At 38.6% G+C, this 24,451-nt stretch overlaps 1 protein-coding gene across 1 annotated transcript in view; it reads right to left on the minus strand.

Moving 5' to 3' along the window:
• Positions 1–24,451, minus strand: part of LOC308193673 (uncharacterized protein) — a 109,761-nt gene that overhangs the window by 59,953 nt on the left and 25,357 nt on the right. The window contains exons 3-5 of the mRNA XM_080588605.1: positions 15,480–15,582; positions 6,434–14,452; positions 934–5,620 (exon numbers count right to left, since the gene is read on the minus strand). The gene's annotated coding sequence lies outside the window, so the exon portion shown is untranslated. The remainder of the gene's footprint in view (positions 1–933; positions 5,621–6,433; positions 14,453–15,479; positions 15,583–24,451) is intronic.

Below are 24,451 nucleotides of genomic sequence, written 5' to 3' on the forward strand. Positions count from 1 at the left end.
GATGCTGGCAGCTTTTATTGGACTGTAATGTCCATATCTCATTGAAGATAAAAGCAAGAAGCTTTAATGTTGAGTTAGACCTCCTTCTGCATTGAGCTATCTGCCTGAACCATGCTAAGCCTTAGAACTGTTTACTATAGCTGGATCTACAATACACTAAGCAGTAAGATGCTGGCACAGTGTTCACAGTCTGGTATGAACACTAGGAAGCCATAGCAATATTGGTCAGTTCTTCATAACTTCGTTTCCCAAATGTTCATAATTAAACAGTTTTTATTTAAGTAATCAGCATGAAATCCTTAGCTTTGTTTTTGCAACCGGTATTGTGTTTATGGAGCCAAATATTGAAAACTTTGATACTGAATACCTTGTATGTGTTAATTTTGGCAACCTTTAAAGATTCTGTAGATGCCTTGCTATGTTACCACCACCCACTCTTCAACCCCCCTGGCCATCAGGCCCTCCAAACCACTGGGACATGTTTCTCTTTTAATACTTTCTTACAGTATTTCTCATGAAAATCACAGGGAATCGTGTGTGATTTCAGCAGAGTGAAACTTGATCTCAAAGTGTCTGTAGGACCAGAAGTTTTTAAAGAAAACATTTCTTAAATCTTGTGTTCACTGCTGCTTCAGCAGGCCAATTAGACTTGATGGGAATTCTAGAAAGCTGTCGCCAGGCATTGCAGCAGGAATAGCAAACAAGGCCCAAAGCAAATAAACGAATGGGTAAAGTGTGGCCATCCTCAGAACCTTCTCACTGATGACCTTCTCATCTTTGCACAGGGATGGTGGAGATACTGGATGAAGGGACTCCGGTTAATTAGATTTGACATTAGTTAACAGCAGCAATTACTAGAGAGTAATTAATCAGGGAAAGTCTCCAAACAGAAGGAGAATAAATAAACAGGCAGTAACATTCTGATCCATTTACCCCCTTAGATAAGGATGTGCCCCAGGTGTCACGCTGAGGTGGGACTAATCTGTCTTGCTCAGTTTCTCCCTGGAACTTGGGTGACTCTTCACACATCCATCTTCCTTCACATAGAGACAAACAAGAATTCACCAAGCCATTAACAGCACAGTTCTTACAAAAAGTCCAGATAAAAAATAATAATAATAATAAAAACATTAAAATTCCTCTTGCCTCCCCAATTTCTTATCCTCAGCCCCCCTCTTTTTTAAAGAGCTCTTCAATAAAGTTATACTAATGCAAGTGAAATCACTTTTCTGTTTTCACTAAGCTAACAATATCCACATTCCAGTAGTGGTGGTTTCTGCATCTACGGGTTGATGACCCGTGATGACTATGGGTTTGAGACCATCTAAGTAGCCCAAATGTGCACAAGTCCAGGGGATGTGGTAAGATTATCCTGAAGGAACTGGTGGACAAAGTTGCTAAACAACTATCCATCATATTTGAAAAGTCGTGGCAGTCCAGTGAAGTTCCTATTGACTGGAAAAGGGGAATAACCCCATTTTTAAAAGAGAAAAAAGGAAGACCTATCAGTCTCACCACTGTGCCTGGCAAAATCATGGAGCAGATCCTCCTGGAAACTATGCTAAGGAACATGGAAAACAAAGATGTAATTGGTCAGACCCAACATGGTTTCACTAAGGGCAAATTGTATCTGACAGATTTAGTGGCCTTCTACAGTGATGTTACAGAACTGGTGGCAACTGACTTCATCTACCTGGACTTGTACATTTGATACTCTCCTGCACAATATTTTTGTTTCTACAGTGAAGAAATATGGATTCAATAGATGGATCACTTGTCAGGTAAGGAATTGGCTGGAAGGTTTCAAAAAGTTGCAATCAACAGCTCAGTGTTGAGACCAGTAACAAGTGGTGTCCCTTAACTGTCTGTACTGGGACCGGTATTATTTAACTTCTTTGTCAGTGACATGGTCGTTGGATTGACTGCACCCTCAGCAAGTTTTCAAATGACACCAAGCTGAGTGGTGCAGTGGACACACTAGAGGGAAGGGATGTCATACAGAAGGACCTGGACAGGCTTGAGAAGTGGGCCTGTGCAAACCTCATGAAGTTCAACAAAGCCAAGTATTAGTTCTTGCAACTGGGTTGGGGCAATCCCAAACATGAATACAGGCTGGCTGATGACTGGCTTCAGAGGAGATGGACTTGGGGGCATTGGTGGACCAAAAAAAAATGAACATGAGCCATCAATGTGTACTTGCAACCCAGAAAGCCAATCGCATCCTGGGCTGCATCAGAAAAATGTGGCCAGTAGGTCAAGGGAGGTGATTCTTCCCCTCTACTCCACTCCTGTGAGACCCCACCTACTTTGTCCAGTTCTGAGGCCCTGAGAGTAAGATATGGACATGTTAGAGTGAGTCCAGAGGAGGGCCACAAAGATGATCAGGGAGCTGGAGCACCTCTCTTACAAAGCCAGGCTGAGAGAGTTGGGGTTGTCTAACCGACAGAAAAGAAGGTTCCAGGGAGACCTTATAGTGGACTTCCAGTACTTAAATGGAGCTTTCAGGAAAGATGGAGGAGGATTCTTTATTAGGAAGTGTAGTGATAGGACAAGGGATAATGGTTTTAAACTGAAAGAGGGTAGACTTAGATGAAACAATAGAAAGAAATTATTTACTGTGTGTATGGTGAGGCACTCAAACAGGTTGCCCAGAGAAGTTGTGAGTGTCCCCTCCCTGGAATTGTTCAAGAACACTTGGCCTTGGTTGAGGCTGTGGACAACTAACGGGAGGTGTTTCTGACCATGGATGGGGGGGTTGGGACCATATTACCCTTAAGGTTTCTTCCAGCTCAAACTATTCTATGATTCTATGATTCTGATTAAAAAATAAATAAAAAATATTTTGTTGTGAATAGTAACCTATAGAAATAGAATAGAATAGTTCAGTTGAAAAGTTGGAAGGGACCTTCAAAGATCATTAAGTCCAACTGCCTGACCTCTTCAGGGCTAACCAAAAGTTAAATCATGTTACGGAGGGCATTGTCCAAATGCCTCTTGAACACTGACAGGCATGGGGCATCAACCCCATCACTAGCAAGCCTGTTCCAGTGCTTGACCATCCACACAGTAAAAAAATATTTACTAATGTTCAGCCTGAACTTCCCCTGGCACAGCTTTGCATCGCATTCCCTCACATCCTATCATTGGTTACCAGGGAGAAGAAATCAACAGCTCCCTCTCCACTTGCACTCCTCAGGAAGTTGCAGAGAGCACTGAGGTCACCTCTCAGCCTCCTTTTGTCCAGACTGGACAACCCAATGTCCTCAGCCTCTTCTCAGAGGACATGCCCTCCAGCCATTTCACCAGATTTGTTTCCCCTCCCTGGATGCTCTCAAGGACGTTAGCATCATTTTTATATTGTGGAGCCCAGAACTGCATACAATATTTAAGGTAAGGCTGCACCAATGCTAAATATAGTAGAAGAATCGCCTCTTTTGACCAGCTGTCTACATTTGGTTAAATTCACCCCAAAATGTGATTTGCCCTTTTGGCAGCCAGGGCACACTGTTGGCTCATGATGAGCCTGCTGTTGACCAGCACCCAGAGATCCCTTTCTGCTGAGCTTCGCTCAAGCCACTCATCTCCCAGTCTCTACCTGTGTCAAACATTACTCCATCCCAAGTGCAGTTCCTGGTATTTTCATTTGTTGAATTTCATGCATTTGCCTGTCACCCAGTCAGCATGGGCAACTCAGATGTGAAGATTCATTTAACAGTAACTAGTATCGTCTGAGTTTATGCAATCTCCTGCCAAGGAGTGCAGTAGGGCAACTCAAAATTAACTCATCTTTTGAACAAGTACAGCATTTGATCTGTATGCTGACGCACTTTTATAACCTAGCAGATAGGAAGAAAAGGAGTGCTAGTATGAAGACAGAAAGATATCTGAAACATTAAATTCAGACTAGGATGCTATTTAGATTATTTAGGTTTTGAGGTTCTCTAAGTCAGTGAAAGGAAATTGGCATCTCAAGGGGTTTAAGTTTGACATTTCAAGTAAAATAGGGTGTATGCATCTACCTTGGACACTCTGTGACCATGAACCAGCTAGATATGGTTAAGTTACAAGTCACTTAAACTTTCTGAGCCTCAGTTCTTCATTTGTAAAATGGACTAATTGCATTCCACACTTAAAGAGGAAATTGGATTACTGAAAATGCAGCAAAATGTCTGAAGTTTTCAGAAAACATAGTAGTAAAGATCATAAAATTAGAGAAGATGATGGCTTACTGTAGATGCAAAAGGTGTCTGTGCATATGGGTGGAGTACAATGAATAGACAACCTTGATGGTACGCAGAGCAAATCACAGCATTTATGCAGAGCTGCATTGTGAGAAAAAGGTCTCAACTTCAAACAGGTTTGGTCACAGCAAGGCATGAACTTGACTGTCCTCTTTTTGGATTCCTGTCAATGTATCAGCAGGGTGCTGATGCACAGGGAGACTTTACTGACTTCCATTTCCATGAGTATAGCCATATCTGTCCCACTCCACTGCATGACTGTAGAGTGGGACATACACAATCAACAATCATTGATTTTATGATTGATCTGTGGTTTTAGGTATAAAACACTGTGAAAGAGATGGTTTGGAGAATTCTTTGAAGTAAAATTCTTTGAAGTAAGATGATTTTGTTTTCTATTAAGTGCACTGTAACAAAGGAAAAAATGAACTTTCCTCTTCCTACAGCAGTGCAAGTTGACACTAGGCACAAACACAAAGCTCAGTTTGTTGTTATTTAAACTTCTTTAATCCTGGCTACTGATGATTGTGGAGAAGGAAGGCATACTTGGAGAGAAGCCATACTTTCTCAAATTGATTAAAAACACCTTTTGAACAATAAATAACTTTAGGGGGCTGACCTTTAAATGCAATGATACTGCAGAGTTCTGCAGTATAAAATAAGATTCCTGTTCCCAGCATTTTTGAACATTGACTTGTCAACTACTCTTTTTGACAAGCTTCCGGCTTAAAGATCAGTTATTTACTTCTTGTCAAACAAGTATGCTTCCAGTAGACTTTACAGGTTAAAAATATTCAAGAGAAACCAGCATATCTTTGCTCAGTGTGTGGGTAACTTTGGTGCTGTTTGATCACATATAGATAGCACTGGATAAATTGCTGGCATTGTTTCTTGTCATCTGATAAAACAGGGCAATAAATTTTACTGCAGGTTGGCAGCAGGAAGAGCTGCTGCAGGTCAGGTCTGAGGTGAATGGTACTTTTATAAGGATTGAAGGAGACAATAAAAATTAATCAAATTGAAGGATCTGTAGTAATCAGAGACAGCCTAAAGCCAAGGGGTTTGGACCCAGCTTTTTTTTTTTTTTCTCGAATAATTGGTTTCTAAACTTGCAGTGAGAATGAGATTGCCTTTTTCTTGATCTGGTTTCATAATTGGTGCATAATTGGTGTCTTCCACATTCAATCCACAACATCCATCAGTCATCATCACAAAAAAAATAAATAAATAAATAAATAAGAGACAGGATAGCAAGAAAGTGACACACAAACAAGGAATAAGGAAATCGAATGTGTATAGACATTGCCTTACCCTGTGAAAGGATCTCACTCTGCCAGGATCTCACTTGCTTGAAAAGCTCGGCTGCATAAATAAGGAGTCTGCAAATGAAAGATATTGGTGTTTTCACAAATGTTTGCCGGCTGTGGGTGCTAACCTACTGTTACCCAGATGCCTACTGAGTTCTGCTTGCTTCTTTTTCTCAGCCCCACATAAACTGATATAAAAGTTCTTGTCAGAAAGATATTTTAATGTTATTTCCCCTCAGTCCTAATGTATCAAGACCTGAGTGGCCTGAACTAGCTCAGCTCTTCTCCAGCAAGAAGTTTGCCGAAGCCTTTGTGTTTCTATTTAGACACTCCTTTAGCAAACAGTTTCCATCATCAGATCTATTGCAACTTAGGGTGAGGGAAGGAAGGACCTCTTATGCTTTTTATGAGTTTCAAATTGTAAATGAAAACATTGATCTCAAGCTAACTGTTGAGTTCAGTGTAACCTACTCTGTCTGCTATAGATGAAAACATTGGAACCGCAAATGTCTTCTATGGGTTACCAGGTTCTATTGCAGTTTATAAAGAAAACACAAACATCATTAAAGCAAAGCATCTTCTTCAAAACTGTTTATTCAAGCTCCCAAGAGTCCTCTTCTAGACCACAAAGAGAATCTAAATTTCAAAGATTAAGCATATGAATTCCAACCTAAGAACTCAGATGCTGCAATAGACCCACTGCTTCTTGTAAGGAATGCTGTTTCACAGAACTGGAGAGCTAATTTGAGCCTTTTAAATGGACATAACACTTATTAGAAGGCAGGCAGAAATTTAAATTCTGTATCAATTTTGTGTGTGTGACATAAAGCAGTAATGAATCATTAAGTCTAGAATACTTCAAAGCTATATCATTATGTTATATACCTTGCATCTTCATAATTTGCAGGGAAAGACAGCCTTTGCAGAGAACAGCTAATAAAAAAGGAAAGTATATCTGTAATTATTTTAAACTTTGACTGAATGATACAGGTTCTCGTCCTAGCCCAAAAGAATTTGTAACATCAAGCAAAAGAAAAACTTCTTAGAGTGAAACATCACAGATAAGGGGGTAAATGCATGTCATCCTTGTAAACATTCTCATGATGTTGACAGTAGACATTTTCAGCACTTGGCACAAAAAAATGAGCTACTCTAAAACCGTGATCTGCATTTTCTTGCATACATAGCTGGTGCATTTGAGATAGACACCCTGAAATCTGTTTAATTGCATTAATTGCATTGAAGCATATTTCCAGAAGAACAGAAAGGCTATCTATGAAAAAGTTATGTTTTTATGAACAGGATAGTAATTTTTTTATGTACATCTGACTATTTCAGGTTTACAAAACCACCAAGGAGCCCCATGCTCGTATCTACAATGATGCAAGTTTCACATCAGACCATTTAAAAGAATGTGAAATACCAGAGTCCTTGAACCTCAGGTACATTGCTTGTTAACAATAGGTCTCTCCACTACACAACAGTCCTCTGAAAGCTCTTTACACCTATCTGAAATTTTGCATTATGAAAGGAAGGAAAGAAACAAACAAAAAAAAAAGAGGCTTTTTTTCATGCAAATATCTACAATATGTCAAAGAAAAAAAGAAATAGTAACTTATACTTTTCAGTATTATGATTTTAGATACATTCTCAGTTCTCACGAAAGAAGTACATTAACAATCCCTGAAAGCGAAATTCTGACCAGGATGTTTTGAATTTTAATTTGCATATTTTGTTAAAATAGAGAATTTAAATGATAAAATAATATACTTTTTTCTGAATTAAAATATTTCATGCAAGTTTTTTTCTAGAAATTCTGTGGTTTGATAGACATTCTGTCTACAAATACATGAACTCTACTTTTGTCTGGAAGCTTTCAAAGCTAATCAAAGTTCTGACATTCTGAGAAATTAAAAAATGAACCTCACTTAAAAGGGGTGTGGGTTAGAAATAATTTGTATAATTGTTTTTATTTCAGCCAGCATTAATCTTCATCTTCTTGAGTTAGAAAGCAATTCAGTCTTTTTCAAATTACAGGCAAAGTCATTCCCTGAGCCATGGCTCAGATGTATCAACTTTAGAATGAGGATGTTCTAATTTGAATGTGGAAAAAAACAATTATTACAATAGCTATAAATGGACGATATTCACATTCATCCCCTTTTGTGTTGATATCTATAAGGCCTACTAACTAGAATTAAACATATTATTTACTAAGTGAAGTTATCAGATTTGCCCACTTTTCTGTTCTAAGTGTGCCTTGATCGCTGAGAGGGGGGGAGAGAGAGAGAGAGAGAAGGAGTGAGAGAGAAAAATATAGACTTTTTCTACAGTTAGTTTTCATGACTGGAAGTTGTTTGTGTAACCCTTGAGAAACTTGCACTTTCAGGGTAATCAATCTATTGTTTGGTGACCCCATGGCAAGGTGTTAGCCCAAGGTCAGTGAGGACCAGGAGGGCTGCCAAAAGCTCAGCCATTTCCAGTGGGCTGTGTGAAGCATCCAGAGAGGCAGTCCTCATGCTTGGGATAAGAAACAGTATGGTTTCTATTTTTACCTCAGTGTTCTTTTAATACTACCAACATCTAGGAAAAATGGTGGCTTCAGTCCTTGGGGCATTCACTTCAATATTTGATGCAGCTCTTCTCATATCCCCAGATAAACACCAGTTCCAAATACTAAACGATTTTCAAGAACCTGATGCGATAGCAAATTTTGTTCACATAACTTTGAAAATCTGCCTTTTTAAGCTCTATAAGCTCAAAGATTTTTCTAGATGACCCAGTGTCGCTGTAGACGACACATCAGACCAACCATTTTTAACTTATATATAAGCTCAAACTGTGCCATTTTAAGATAGTAAAACTGACCATCTCTAGGTTAGACAGTTTAACCTATACAAAAGTATTACTGAAATACTTTTTATTGGCTTTTACATGGTAAAATTGAGTAATTTAAATGACGGAAAGTTTTGTTATTTTTCGTATACTGCACAAAACTATTTTAATATATCAAAAGCTCAAAGTACCTATTTAACTTCACCATTTCTCAAATATCAATATCATGGATATTGTAACAAGATAGGTATTCAGGAACAAGATTTACTTTTTTATTACGAGAGAGAGGGAGAGAGAGAGAAACCCCTAAAATTACCTTCTTATGAATTCCATGGGACATTATATTGTAGAGCAATTCAGTGTCTTTCAAAGAATTACAACAAAAAAATAAAAATTAATTATGAAAGTAAATTCTATAATAATTAAATGTTTTATTTGAAAATAACAAAATGAGTAAGTTTGATCTTACTAAAGTAGTTTTTTTCAAATAATTTCGTTAAAAACTATTTCTTTCTGTAAAACAAGTTGATTTCAGTCAATCAGCAATTTTTCAGTGCAAAAAGATTCTGTGGGAAAGTTTCCAAGAAGCCCTAGCTGTGTTATCAGTTTTGTGGTACTTGAACAAAATAGCAAGGAGCAGGGGAGAGTGTACGTACAAACCTAAGTAATATATTATTTATATTTATTTCTTTTAATGGGACTTTGAGGGGGAAAATATTTTGCTCATTTTTTTTCAAAATAATATTTGCTGAGATAATGTATGTTATGCTCTGTTGTGTACCAACATTTTTACAGGCAACTCTTTTTAAATAAAAATTATTGATACGTTTCTTGAACTGGCAGGCTACTTACCATGTATTTATAAAATTGTTACTAAAATACTTGTTCACATTTCCTGCATTATGAGGTTGAGACCCATATGCCCTTACAGATAAACACATACATGCAATCATGAGTTTGACAGCAAATCTTTGCGAGCAAATATATAATAAGCAATCTTTGGGAAACACCCTGAGATCTACTCAGACGAAGTATTCTGTGAGGGTTTATAGGCATCATAATATGTCAATGTAAAAAGATCACAAGAAAAAATAAAGGTGTTGAAATATATTTGCAAGACAAACTTTTCTTAAGGCAGTGTTGTAACCCAGAGAGAAGAAAGAGTGCATCAAATAACTTTATTTTCCTACAAATGGATTGGCCAGCTGTAACAAGCACCATGAGGTTATTTTTGGAAAGGCTGCTGCATGCAATGCACAGAGTAGCATTTTGATCACTACCAAATTTGAAGTACCTGAGCTAGCTCTCTCTCACATCTCCCATCCCATGAGCTTCCTGTTTATTTTCTCCATTTTGTAAATCCTTTAAACATAAAAGTAGAAATGAAGAAACAAGTCTAAAAATGTGAGGAAAACACAGGGATGGGGGGGGGGGTTAAAAAGTTTTTGAGCCAGACACATGTTACCACATGGTTCACATTACAGACCAGTGTATTAAGAGTAGACCACCACAACACACAGGTGAAGTGTGAGTCTGGGAGCCATTGAAGTTTGAATACTGAGAATTTTCCCAGTGTATCACAATTACAGAAACATCTGTGCTGAATAGCTTTGTGCCTATCGCTGTGAAAATATGGTGTCCAACAGCCCTCAATATTTCTAATTTCTTATTTCTTGCAGGGTGGTCTTGTGTGACATACTATGATCACAGGTTTCAGAGCCATGAAACAGTTTCTTTTTCACACCTTCATTTTACGTGTGTTTACTGATCCAGAATTCTTTCTGTTTTAACATATACTGTGGTAGATATTGAAAAGAAAGTAAAAATTAGTTCAAAAAAAATCTATTTAAGGGGTGGATCCTGTGTTGGATTAAATAGATTTAAACACACATTTACACCAGCTTCAGAATTAGAAACCAAAACAGCTCTCAACTGGTCTAACACTGACTAAGAGAGACAAAATGTGTGACCAAAAAAAAAAAACAGGCTTTAAAAAGACAGTGTTTCCTAAATTGAAAAATATCATGAAGTGACCTCTCTTTTATAACTATGAGTAAATTTTAAATCGAAGATGTTTAGGATAGGATAGGATAGGATAGGATAGGACAGGACAGGACAGGATAGGATAGGATAGTTCAGTTGGAAGAGACCTTCAAAGATCATCAAGTCCAACTGCCTGACAACTTTGGGGCTAACCAAAAGTTAAAGCATGTTATAGAGAGCATTGTTCAAATGCCTCTTGAACACTGACAGGCATGGGGCATCAATCCCATCACTAGCAAGCCTGTTCCAGTGTTTGACCATCCACACAGTAACTCCACTAACTCCCTCCGTACTCTGAGGTCAATCCAGTCAGGCACCATTTTACTGGGGTGGAATTACTTTTCCCTCAGCAGCCAGCCCTCAGCACAGTGTTGTGCTCTGCACTAGTAGCTAGAACAGCATTGATAGAACACCAGTATCTTGGCTGTTGCTGAGCAGTGCTGGTATAGCATCAACACTGACTATCCAAACCACACACCCCCAAAAGGCCAGTAGGCTGGGGGTGGGAAAGAGACATTGCCAGGACAGCTGACCTAATCTGACCAAAGGGATATTCCATACTGTATGACATCACGCTCAGCAAGGAGAAGGGGAAAGAGAATGAACACATCAACACTCTTGATATGAAAGTGTGGGTCTTCTAAAGCAACCACTACAAATACGGAGGCCCTGCTTCCATGCTGTGGCTGAACATCACTTGCTGATGGGAAGTAGAGAATAACTGTTTTCTCCTTTTGCTTCTGCATGGCTTTTGTGTTTCTTTTTTATTTTCCTTTAGTTAAACAGCTCTTTATCTCAAACCATGAACCTTTTTCCCTCGTTTTTTTTTTCCCCCTTGTTCTTTTGACAAGGAGGAGTGATAGAAACTCATGGTGGAGCTTGGCTGTCTCTACACTACACTACTCTACACTACACCCAGGCACTTAAGAACATTCAACTGATGTGGTTGGTCCTTTACAGTTTTGGTGACCACAAAAGGAAAGTCACTACTCCCTCAGTCACGTCCCTCCAACTCAGAGGACCGCACAGCCAAAATCTATCATTAATATTACAAACTGATGTAAAAAAAAAAAGTCATTAAATGCCTTCACCTTTTCCTCGTCTCTTCTTGTTAGGTGACCTTCCTCACCAAGTATCAGTCCAATGTTTTCCTTAGACCTTCTCTTGTTGTTTACATACTAAAGTATGTAAAAAGCCTTCATTGTTGTATTATACCACACTGGCCAATGTCAACTCAAGTTGAGCTTTGGCTTTTCTTGTTTTATCCTTACAAATGTGAGCTGCAGCACTGTAATCTCACTGTGAAGCCTGACCTTGCTTCCAGAGATCATATATTTTCTTTTTCTACACAAATTCCAGGAGGAGTTTTATCAGTGATGGCTGTAACTCCCACCCAGAAATAGCACAAAGCAAAACTGTACCAACTAGGGTACTTATAGCTATAAAACATAGCACAAGTAGGACACCCCAGATTTGAGCAATTTCCACCCGGAATGAGGCAGAATCAAGAAAAAAAGTTTCTCCGAGATTCAGTATTCACAGAAGCCACTCCTAGAAGGTTGAAAATATAGTGTCCTCTCTCCTCACCTTCTCCATCCCAGGAATACTTTAAATAGCATAGGCTAACCCTGTTTTTGTTGTCATTGAAATAGAATCATTTAATAAACTACTGAATTTGAGCAAGAGATTCTCATGGAATGAGAAAAGCACCTCCAGAGGACAGTTTATCTTGTCTCTTAACCATCATCATTGTTATAAGGTAGAATGCATCAACACCCAAAAGGACTGGTATTTCTCCACTGACTACAGAATGAACATCAGTAACTAGTTTAAACTAGATGCTAACTTTCAAATGGGTGAAATCAGGTGTAAAGGATTTTGCCATCAATAATGTTGATGGGTCAAAATTCATAGCAGTGACAGGCTTCTTCAAGGCAGTTCTCCAGCTGTGCTTCAAAACAAATCTATTCTTTAATATGCTAGTCTTTAGCTGACAGGTGATTAGTAAAAGCAACAGTCTATGTTAGGGATTAGCTCTGCCCTTTTCCTTCTAGAGGCATTCAGCATAATTTTGCACAATGGTACAAGCATGAAGACAGGAAAAGCTCTTCTAAGAAAAGTGATGCTGAGGGTATATCTGGGACAGAATCAAACCATTTGGCTTGCCTGGCTACATTCCTTTCAAAAAGGGGATCTGCTTATTTGCAGTGTATGTACAATTATATATTCAGTCAAATCGAACCCAGATGTCAATAAATGCCCAGATGTTGAGTAAAACAGGGAAAGGTAGCAGAAGTGGAAAATTCTACTAGTGCTGGTAAGCAAAATGTATTATAACTTTATAGAGAGAACTATCGGCCAAAGGAAAACCGAGATTTTGTGTAGATCTTGCATCAAAAGTAGTGTTTAGGATTAATGTAGATACCAAGTTAATATGAAAATTTACATCTGTTAGCATAAAAGAAAAAAAAAACATTTAAACTAAATTTTTCTCCTTAGTTGAGAGTATGTTCAAAATCTATACAGCAATTAATCTCTGAAAAAAGTGCTAAAATGTGACCTACTTAGATATAGCCATAGGTTATTTGCAGAAAGGAGATTTAGTGATGTTGGATACCTTGGGTCTGAAAGTCTTGCTTACCTTACGAGCTTTCTGAAGGTAAGACTTTGGGTTCATCCACACAAATTTCCAAAGGTTTTTCACCACTGCATAGCTAAATCATCTATTCACTGAGTGACAGCTCATAGCTGCACACAAGAAGTCTACTGCATCTGAACACAGCTTAGTTTCCGAAGGTTCGCATTTTGGTCAAAAGGCAGTCGATGTCTACCAAATCACTTCCTCTCAATAGAGATTATTTCCATGTCAATTATGTGCCAAATTTTCTGTACGGAAAAGTGACTAGGAGTCCATTTTTTCTATTGACATTTTCCCATTTATACCAAAAAAGTGTTTGGCTCCTCATCCTCCTCCTGAAGCTATTTTAATGGAAGCTATGCATAAAAGGCAGACTCTTTCAGTTATTTTTTATGGGAAAAATAATGGTTTTGTAGGATTGTTTTGATTTTTGTTTTGGTTTTGTGTTTTTTTGTTGTTTGTTTGTTTTTTGTAGTTTTTTTTTCTTTCTCAAGAACTGTTGGAACATTTTAAACATAGATTTCCACCAAACAATCACTTTCAGATGGGAACTGTGAATATAAACTTTGGGAATGGATAGTGATCAATTAAGAAAGCTATGAGAAAATTAAAAAGAGGGTAGAATGGAAGAGTTATGCAACCTTAATTATATTTGCCATTGCTCTTTCAGCTATCAGCATCACTAAGAAAAAGTAAATTATGAATCCTTTTAACATTAATTTGTATTGTTGCTTCACATTATTCTTGTTTGGCTCAATGAAATAAAAAGTAAATACATAAGAAACTGTGTTTGAAATATTGGTTATTTCAAACTAACATATTACTAAACCAAGAATATCTAGCCAATAGGAAAATTAATTTGATATTTAGAGTCATTAGCTTCACAATATCCATTCTAGCATTCTGAAAACATTCTAGAGTGATTGTTAGGACAAAATATACAAAGCTGGCATACTAATGGATTGAATGAATGACAGTAGGAAAATGCACAAGAAGACAGATGAACTCTAACTGTGCTTTAGGCCTAATGTTTCATTACCTTGTATATTAAATAATAATTTACAGAATTAGCATGAAGAAAAAAAATAAATCATGAAATGCATATTCAGGACAAAATATGAGAACAACATTATTTAAAAATATGGAAGAAAAAATAACATATTAAAATCTTGTTTCTTTATAAGTAAGTGAACAAGGAGATCAAAAAACAGGTCTTCTCAGCTCTTCCCTAAATAGCGTTGTGTGGCTGTTTCTTCTATAGTTTCAAAGACAACACGCAGTTTGGCTGATGAAGAGTGCTGTAGGGTTTTCCCTCATTTTCCTCGGTGTAAGGAGTCAGTGGTGTTGGTGTGGAGTACAAACGGCATCTCACATTGATAAGGAATAACCTGGAGCCACAGAGATAACCACTCATGACATCTTCATTGTATAACCACAGCATAAAAAAAAAGTAATCTAAGATGTTTCTAGGAAAGGAAAAACAAAGCGGATACCGCGATCGTGTCACTTCAAGTAAATAAAGCAGTCCAGGACCCAGTCTCTGGCTGCAGGCTGAAGGACGTGGCATGACTCACTCCCACGCAGCTGCACCCCCCCACCGCATCAGGATTGGGACCAGATTGCTCAGGCAGTTCCCCAAACCTTGCCAGGCATTGTGCAGGAGACTGCTCACTGGCCAGAGCCAAAACTGTGCCCAGGACCAGGCTAATAGTTTAACGGAAATTGCATGCAAGTGCCCTGGACTCCTTTCATTTGCCAGCACTGACACTGCAACAGGGAACTGATCTGGGGAGCAGTGGTGGAGGAGAAAAGCAGTGCTGCCTCTGCAAAGGGACTTCTGTCTGTAAGCTTTTGTTACTCAGCTTAAAGGACTACTTCCAGGGTAAAGCTGTACATATTTCAATAGAAGATCAAGTCTCAGCAAGGGTTGCCTGAGTTCTTACTGTCTAATAAAGATTCAGCAAATTTATGTTGTAGTAAAAACAATTGGGAGTAAAATTTCTTTAAAAAAATACCCCATTCATCTGACTACAAAGTGAGTTGCAATAAATACAGTATTGAGAAACAGAGCAGCTTAGCAGGGTTGTAAGTGGTCTCTGCATTCTTGCTGCAGCTCACAGACACACATACACACACATATACCATCACACTCTCCTCCTCGTGCTGCTAAAGGCAAACAGTGGAGATGATGGACAAACACTGCAAGCACAGATGTGTCCATTACAACCAGCATGAACTGTGCTCGTGAGGAGCACTGTCACTTCTGAAAACCCGAGTGTCTCCGGCTGCGAAAAAGCAGTGGGGTGTGAGAACAAAAGAAAGAGATGTTGTGATTAAGGCAGGGCTAATGGTTCATTAACAATATCCAAGGCCTGGCCCTCCAGTTTAGAAGTTGAGGATTTATCTTGAAATTACCTTTTGGCTTTTTTTGTCATTGTTGTTGTTGCTGTTCATTTCTTTTCTCTGCTTTTTGAAATGGATTTTTAGCTTCCACTCTTGCCCTTTTGTCTGATGGCTCCTAAAACATAAAGTAAATGAAAACACAGATCGAGTGAAAACAATATTTTTTTTTCTTCTTCATCTCTTTTTTCATTGCTATGTCTGATGTGGGAGTCTAAAAAGAGGACAGAGGGGAGAGGCAGCATTCCTTTCTTCAAGGATGGCCCTACCCTGCTTTTTAGGGTCCAACTTGGCAACCTCAGGGCATCCTTTAGAGCAGGATGACCCAAACCAATAACACCACTGAGACCTTTCCAACAATTTAACAATGGCATGGGTGTGTAGCAGTGCCCATTTGGCACTGGATAATTTGCTGTATAGACATGATATTAGCAAGTGTCTACACTGATAAATGAAGAAGGTGCAGTAGAGCAGCTATCAGCTCACACTCTCCAAACAGTTCCCAGGGATAATTCAGAAATTAGGTTGTGCCAAGAATCATCTCCATGTGGCACTGAAAACAATACTGCATGGGATTTAGCTCCCAGTCTCTGGAGTTGTCCAGATGTCCAGTGTTGTGTTCAAACATAGCTGCCACTCATACCTGAGGCACACAACAGCACATACTTTTATTTGGATGCCACAAAAGTACCCTGCTGATGGGCAGCAGCATGGCATGAAAATTGTTTCAAACCGTCTGAACCAGAAGAAAACAAACATACACACAACCATAACATAAAGCCACCGAGATTGTACATAACGTCTGGAGGAGCCTCAGGGTCAAGTGCTATGCACTGGAAGGCCAGTCAGTCTGCTACAGGGGGAGTCAGTTGTGGACAGCTGGTGCATAACTGTGTGTTTGGTGAAGGATTGCTCCCTGCCTCAGTAACCAGCACAGACAGTCATTGATGCTGGCTCTACAGTTCGCAGAGTTCTGTTCTAGAGCACCCACTAGTGACTCATAGCACTTAAGGTTTCCTTGATGGAAGCCATCTTAGGATGTGGTTTTGAGATGTCGGGGGGGGAGGAACCTTCCTGTTCTTCCTCAGACACTGGAACGGAAATGCACTCAAGTATTTCCAGGTCTCCTCATTTCTGTCTTCCCAGCCAAAGACCATGTCATAGGTCTGGTCCTGGTCACGCAATTCTACCTATTTGTACTGGTAATATAGAATGATGTAGGCAGAGCATACAAAAGCACTAAAGAGTATTTCAAAAATGATTTTGGAATTCTCAGGGCAACAATGCATGTTGGCAAGGTCATCCGCAAGCTTCAGTTTCATGTGGAAACCAATACAGTGTCCCATCATTGCTGTGAGGATTCTGCTGTAGGTCTGGGGTCACCAAATAGTGGAGATTATCCTCCACTATTGACAGCTTTCAGTTAGGCATTTCTATTTCCTTTATGATACCTGGATTCCGGATGGAACTAACATATAGAGCAGAGAAATCCTAAACAATAGCACATTTGATCTGGGAGTTGCTTAAGCTAGTTAGTTGGGAAGCATTACACACAAGGCTGTATCTTAAATCTCATGTTTTATTGTAATCCTTCAGGATATTCCTTTATCTCCTCTTCTCATCCAAAACCTTCTCTGGCAGTTGCCCCCTATGCGTTTGCTCTCAGATGTGTTGTGAGGGTGACTCCTTTATATACAGTTTTGCACTCCTAAGTACAAGACATATATCAATAAACAAATGAGTTCTGCAATGAGCAAACAAAGGTTGATGGGAGGACTCACTTTGTGAGAAGTTGAAGAAATTAACTTTGTTCAGCCTAGAGAAGAGACAGTTTCAGGTGGACTTAACAGCAGCTGGACAGTACCTATGAAATTACCAGCAAGATGGAGGCAGATTTTTCACGGTGGCACATGGCATGAGGATGCCATACTGATAAATGATGTGAAATGAAAGAGAAGAGGTTCTGACTTTTTATAAAGAGAAGAGGTTCTGGTTTTGTATAGGGAGAAACTTTTTTACTAATAAGACAGTCAGGTTTTGGAAGAGGTTTCCTAAAGATGTTCAGTCTCAATCATCAAAGGTTTTAAAGACTTGAATGGAAAAAGCCTTGAGAAGCCTCATCTCACCTCATAGTTTACTCTGCTGAGGAGGCTGGACTAGAGGCCTGCTAAGATCCCTTCTGATTTGATTTATCCTATGATCTGAAACTTAGTCATCGTCAGCTTCTCTTAGTCAATGGACAGAAACAAGCACCTCTAAAGGGTTATTCATCTGATCTAACTCAAATCTCCAGCTTGGGTTGAGCTGGCTTGCCTGTGTAAATTCTTATTTCACTCAGTAAACAGAACCCAGTGTAAGTAATTTAAATTTAGTCACCTAACATACAGATCGCTAAAACCTTGTGAGAAATATCTCAGTCTTGTGTCCTGTCCCTTCTTTCGCCTGTTAGGATTCAAAATTTCCTCTCTAAGAACTGAATCTTAGGCTGCTCCTGGAAGCAATGAGACAGCCACAGGATACTTTGTGCAGACAGCTGTTGTAAGATATACAGGGTATATCTGTATTAGAGAATAAAATGGGAAGAAAGCACTGGCTAAGGCAGTGAATGACAATTGCTGTACTCCTTAACTGCTAACACCCTCTCTGTCACAGCCGTAGTTCCTGCCAGATACCACTCTCAGACATAAATCTCAGTACAGCTTGGGGACAGTGCCCAATAAGCAGTGTGGATATAGCTACCTTGTTTGGGAAAACACAGAAATCCAAGCTGTGTGGATACGAGCCACGCTTCCCCAGCTTGGGGACAATCCCTAGCCTTGGAGTAGGCAGTCTTGTTGCCCTAGCTTAGCCAGTGGACTGTCTCAAACAAAACTGGTGGGAGTGTAATCCTTTCATGATCACCAAACTTCAGTTTATAAAAACTATTTTATTTTCCTAATAACTAAATGACCTTCCTCTGCTAGCTTCATGACTGTAGATTAATACGCTCTGGGATCACTGCCCAGTCACTTCTGCCAACACAGGAGCCATTCCAGGAGACATGTTCCTCTGACTCCCTGGTTAGATTTCAGTATATTTCGATTTTCCATTTGTAGATTATAATTTTTTCCAGCCCATGGTGTTCTGGTGACATACTAGATCTATTGGAAAGTAGAATCAGCAGCAGTTTCCCATGCTAATTCATCTGCCACAGTGGCAGTATCTAAATGTCCACTTGAAATATCTCTGGATAAATAAATCTTGCCCTATTGTAGTGAATTATGTAGTCTTTTTTCTCTTTGCATCATCCTACTTCAGAAGTTTTGCACTAAGGCTGATTCTTAGAGAAAATTTCCATAGTAAAACTGTACAGTACAGTATTCTGCATCAAAACACTGATCACAAATGTGAACAACGCATCACTTTGAATCTGACCCTGCCTGATTCTTCTTGTATTTTCAACTTGAAGTTCCTGTGGGAATGCCTACAAGTTATTTTAAGATGCTCCTCTAGAATAAATTAATTGCAGATACAGGCAGCAGATCTACAAGCACTTCCCAGGCATGATTGGAGGCCACCCTCTCAACTGAGTAGAGCTCTTTAAGCTGTGGAAATGACATCTCTCATTTTAAACCAAGGAAAGCATTAAGTGGTGTAATGAGTTAGGAAATCACTAAGCTTGCCTGGACATGAGGTGGGTGGCTTTCTTATCATACTTCCCCACCTCTCTTCAACTTCAATGTTTTTCTAGCAAATATATGAGTATATTCAATAATGCTATTGGAACATCAAACAAGTTTCAGATAGATACTAGTGGCATAGAAATCTTCCACCTCAGAGAGCATTTGCTTCAATAGTAGTAATGATGTTAATCGTAGCTAAACTACCTATATTTGAAGTTTGTAAATCATTATATGTGGACTTTTTAAACTGTTTTGCCAGTGCTAATATCCAGTCTTCCCCGTGTGTAATATTTTACAAGGATGGTGGGATAAGTACTTCACAGATCCTAAGAGAAGGTGTACCCCTGCTGCATCAGGAGTTGTGGCCGCCACTGCATTGCATATAAATGAACTGGAGCTGACTCTCTGAAGCTACTGGCACTGATGCACCATTTTGAAAATCACAAGCAGAACTACTCTGCTCAGAGCAACCTTTGTGCAGCTGTGTGGCAGGTCTGGATGATGGCACAGGCCTAGAAGGGTGATAAGATCCTGGGATATTTTGTCATGGTACATGCATAGAGCTAAATGAAGGAATACATATGGACTAGAGGTTTAAACAGGTTTGACAGAAAGATCAGCCAGGTGAGGGGTGTGGGTCTGGAGTCCTGGTTTGGGGAACTTAAAGACGACATGGAGTTCAGAAGCCAGGAGATCAGGAGCTGCTCTAATGTTTCTTCTGAGAGCAGTCTTCAAACAAACTCAGTTTGAGAAACTCACATTTTAACTCTTCTCCTCTGAAGGGATCCCATTACTATGCACAGACCAGAACACCAATCCTGTGCACACTCAGCTACAAATCTAGGAGAGATCTTTTTGCCAACATGGGGAATGACCACAAGTGATGGTATATGGGCGTACAGTTTGCATGCTACTGTGATATACTGAATAAATAATAATAAGTAGAAAAACAGACCTACATTTTAGCAGCCATATCTCATCTATATTTGTAGATCCACAGTCATAAAAATTATAAATATAGCTGAGATTGTCCAATATGTATTTAGTGCAGATATTCCAGGATGCCCATAAAACACATTGAAATATGTGAATTGATTACATAAGCAGCTTTTTTTAATGAATGAGGTCTATAGATTTTATAGTATTTTCTCTCTCTTGAATCTTGTAAAATACATGGAAGTCTTAATTATAGCTGAAGATATCTGAACTATGTTGGCTTTTGATTTTATATTACAATATGTAATTCCTGCTGGTGTAATAAACCAATAAGCTCCGTATTTGTTATAAATGACTTTAAATTTATAAGTCTATCAAAATACCTCCTGGTTCCTGTTAATGTTTAGGAAACATTTCAGAAATATTTCAGGTTCCTGGCTAAAAGAATTGCTTCACTCTTTGCTGAGCTTCTGTTTATCCAATGTCTTGAAATAATCAATGGTTATAGGTACTATTTGAGTAACAAGCATGCAAATGTTGTGTTTATATGAGACATACAGAAGGAGCTGAAGGAAAGTAGAAACCAGTTTGACTGCAAGGACTTCCTCCAGTAAGTTGTTTGGATTTAAGAGTTCCATTATCGTCCAGTTGTAAATCACATTTTTCTTTGGAAGGTAGGAAATGGATGGACTGCCTCTCAAATATCACCCTCAAATCCCTGCCATTTTACTAATGGACAGACAACTGGTGAAATTCATGCAGTATTACTGTTACGTGCCTGATTTTCCTGCTTCTTAATGAGATTTCAGCTCTTGCTTTTTGGCCAAATTCATGTCAATACTTATGCAAAATGAGTTTCACGTCCCACCTTGAAGATAACTAATATGTGGATGCTAGCGAAAGGTGTCAAGAGTCAGGTGTTGTAGCTGAGGATGGTTAAAATACATTCCCTCTTTTTCTTTGACAAGGTGCACCTTGACATGGCTCCTGGAAAATTCTGAAGCTGGAAACAACAAAACCCAGAGTGCGAAGGGAGGGCAGTAAAAGGAACTGAGACCTGTTTGCTGATATTATCAGGCTAAATACGTAAAATGAAGAAGCATCTGATTCTACTTTTAAAACTCAAACTTAGGGCATGTACTAGAATAGCCTGGTAATGTTTTATGACAGAAAACCAGTAAAATCTTCTTGTCAAAATACTAAATACCACATAAAGCAGTTACAGATGCTGTATTCAGGTAGATTAGCTAAAACATGGTATAAGCTGTAGTTTCTTGAAATTCTCTCCTGAAGGCAAAACTGAAATGTTCAATGGTTGTTTTTTTTGTTGGTGGTGTTTTTTTGTTTATTTGGTTGGTTGGTTGGTTGGTTGGTTTTTGGTTGGTTGGCTGGTTTTGTACATTTGGTTGGTCGCATTTTAGTGATTTTTTTTGTTTGGTTGTTTTGTTTTGTTTTTTAGTTTTGTTGTTGTTGTTGTTCCTCAACAAAATCAGCTTTAAAAATATGATATTTAAAAAGTGTTGTACTTTCCATATTATACTGACTTTTGGCTAGGTATATGATTTCTATTGAAGTTCACACCATAGTCTGAGACATGTTAATTTAGGGTAGGCGTCTACTCTGTCAGCTGTTTTGTAGAATGTATAGACATATCCATTCAAGGCCTTTCATTCCCTGGAAGCCTGAGGAACATTGTGGATAATGCCTTTCAGCACTAAAACTGGTCAGCTTATGGTAGCATTTTCTCATTTCAGTGTCTGCAGGTCCAAACCACAATGATCCACAAGGGGATTAAAGCATATATTAAAGAGGTTTTTAGCCCCTGTAGATTTCTCCTTCTAATTTGCCAGAATTTTATGTACCCCTTTCCTGACCCTAAAAGTTATATTTTCTTCCATCTGGAATGATTGTTTCATGTTAATATGTTGGTTTGAATATAAAACATAGGAATGTTGGTTAGCAGAAAACCTAATGAAGGCTCTGGGGTTTTTTGCTTTGGGGGCTTTTTTTTTTTTTTTTCTCTTTAAAGAAACACTACTCATTTGTTCAGGCCAAGAATGTAAGATTTCCAATGTTACTCATGCAAATCTAACATAAAACATGAACATTAGGCAGTAAATCCATGTTTAGGCACCTAAATAAGCAGCCTGATTTAACACATTAGCATTCTGGTAAAAGCCCATTTTTTATTACCAGACCTCTGTCATCTGAATTCAGTCAGACTTATTAATAATTGAAACCCATCTTATAAGAGGGACTTGTGTCTAATATCTGCTGTAACTACCATTATAACAATTACACTGGAATAAGATCCCAGGGAAAATGAGAATTGAACAAAAGGATGACATTTTATGTAGGTACTTCATCTTGGACAGCAGTTTCCATCTGAAATGGCCATTGTAAAATGGACTACACCTCCCACTGGCTGAAAATCCAGTTTGAGTAGTTAATCATGCAATGTACCTCATAAAGGCTCTGGTAGCTGAATAGATTTTTGAGGACAGAAGTTGGTTGCAATGTTCTCTTGTTGAGAATTTCCATTTGTTTGATTTTTTTTTCTTTCTTCTACGTCCTCTACTTATTCTAAAGAAAAATTGTGTGTTTTCTCTTGAATAAATGAAAAACCAATAAACATTAGGCCCACTGAATTTTTAACTAAGTAGTTCTGAGAGAATGAATAGGAAAAAAATACGCACATGGTAAACACAAAAGTGCTTAAGTAGACACCCATATATGGTAATATGTATGGTTTAAATACTAACATATTTGGCAGAAACACATGACAAGAATCCCTGTCCAGAGCCAAAGCCTCATAGACAAAGGGCAGAATTTACCACAAGCTTCCCTATCTCAGCTGCACGCAAAGCACGTTTCTTTTTTGGATGCATCTGGACCATCATCCATTATGCATTCCATATGACATACATCTCAATAGGGTTTACTTCACCTGCTTTCATGAAGTGAACCTTATTCTTCTTGCTCTCATATAATAAGAACGTTTGCTACTGAGTATTAAAATGTGTGCAACATATGGCAGACATCTGTGGTGTGCTGCCATTGCACTTGACTCTCACACAATACAGTGAGCCATCTCTCCTTCCAAATCAACCCTGCCCCTCTTCAAAATACACCTTCTTTCAAAAACACGAATGCAAAGCAACACACCTCAGTAAACACTGAACACATAAAGAGCTTCAAATATGTTCTGTTCCACTGCATTTTGCTTAGATGTGTCATGGAATAGCACATATATAGGAATCAGTTTTAACTTTGTCTGTTCCAGTTTTCATTCAGTGGGGCTTTGTTTTAACTCCTGTTTTGTTTTCACTATTTTTTTTTAATGAAATTTAAGATTAACATTAAGAGTGCAGGTCACTGGTAACAGAATGCATTTCCATGGTTCCAATACACTGTGCACTACATCAAGACACTGTGCCCATCAGCTGAGACAAGATTATGACAGTGGATTCTTTGAACTCCATGGCAAGTTAGATGTAAAATGTATAAAAATGCATTCTCAGTAAAAGGTTTAAAGTAATAAAACTTACTTCACATTTGCAATGTCTTGAATGTATGCACAATCTGCTAGTTTGGTAGTTGTGCTTCTCTGGGAAGCAAAGAGATATAATTGAGATCCTTTCCTTTTGAATGGGTTCCTGAAGCTTTTTAATTATCCTTAACTAATCCATTTTAAGAATTAATTTACACTGCTTCTCCTGAGCATCCTTATGTCAGCAAGTTCTGGCTTGCAGGTATGGAAAGTGTAAAATTTTCTGCTGCTTTCAGGCTGCACCCACGGAAGATGTACGTGCAAATGTCAAGCCTCTCATGCCCAAATGTCAGCATGTGCTGCCTGTGCTCACACAGCCCTGGTGTAATCATTTACATCTGTGCAATATTAGTTCAAAACTCGGGTATTTCACTCTTATTTACTGTCTGGCAAAGTAAAGAGCTTGAAATTACATTTTCTTTAAGACCAATCTAATATACCAGCTAGTATAAGAGTGTACCAATGTAAAGTTTCTCTTATCCCTCACTTACCATAGCAATAGAGACTTACACTTCCCTGGTACTTGCCCAATCACGAACTTAATGTGCAAGACCCTGGAAAACTAGACCCACTTTGTGCAGAAGCTGAACATTTGTCTTGTGTTACTTTCTTATGTTGTATTGCATTAGAAATGCTTCCCCTGGTCAGATACTAATACGTAAATGAAACGGTATTCCAAATTTATTCATCTTCCGTGAGAATGAAAAAGATATTGAAAGAAATTCAAAACAGACTGAGGATTTTTGGAAGATATCTTTAAAAAGGGAAAGGAAAAAGTGCCATCACATAAGGCATTTCTAGAAGCAGGTAATGGGCCATTCACTTCTGCTATCTGCAGT

This window comes from Anser brachyrhynchus, assembly GCF_964034855.1.
Source record: "Anser brachyrhynchus genome assembly, chromosome: 3".
NCBI classification, from domain to species: domain Eukaryota; kingdom Metazoa; phylum Chordata; class Aves; order Anseriformes; family Anatidae; genus Anser; species Anser brachyrhynchus.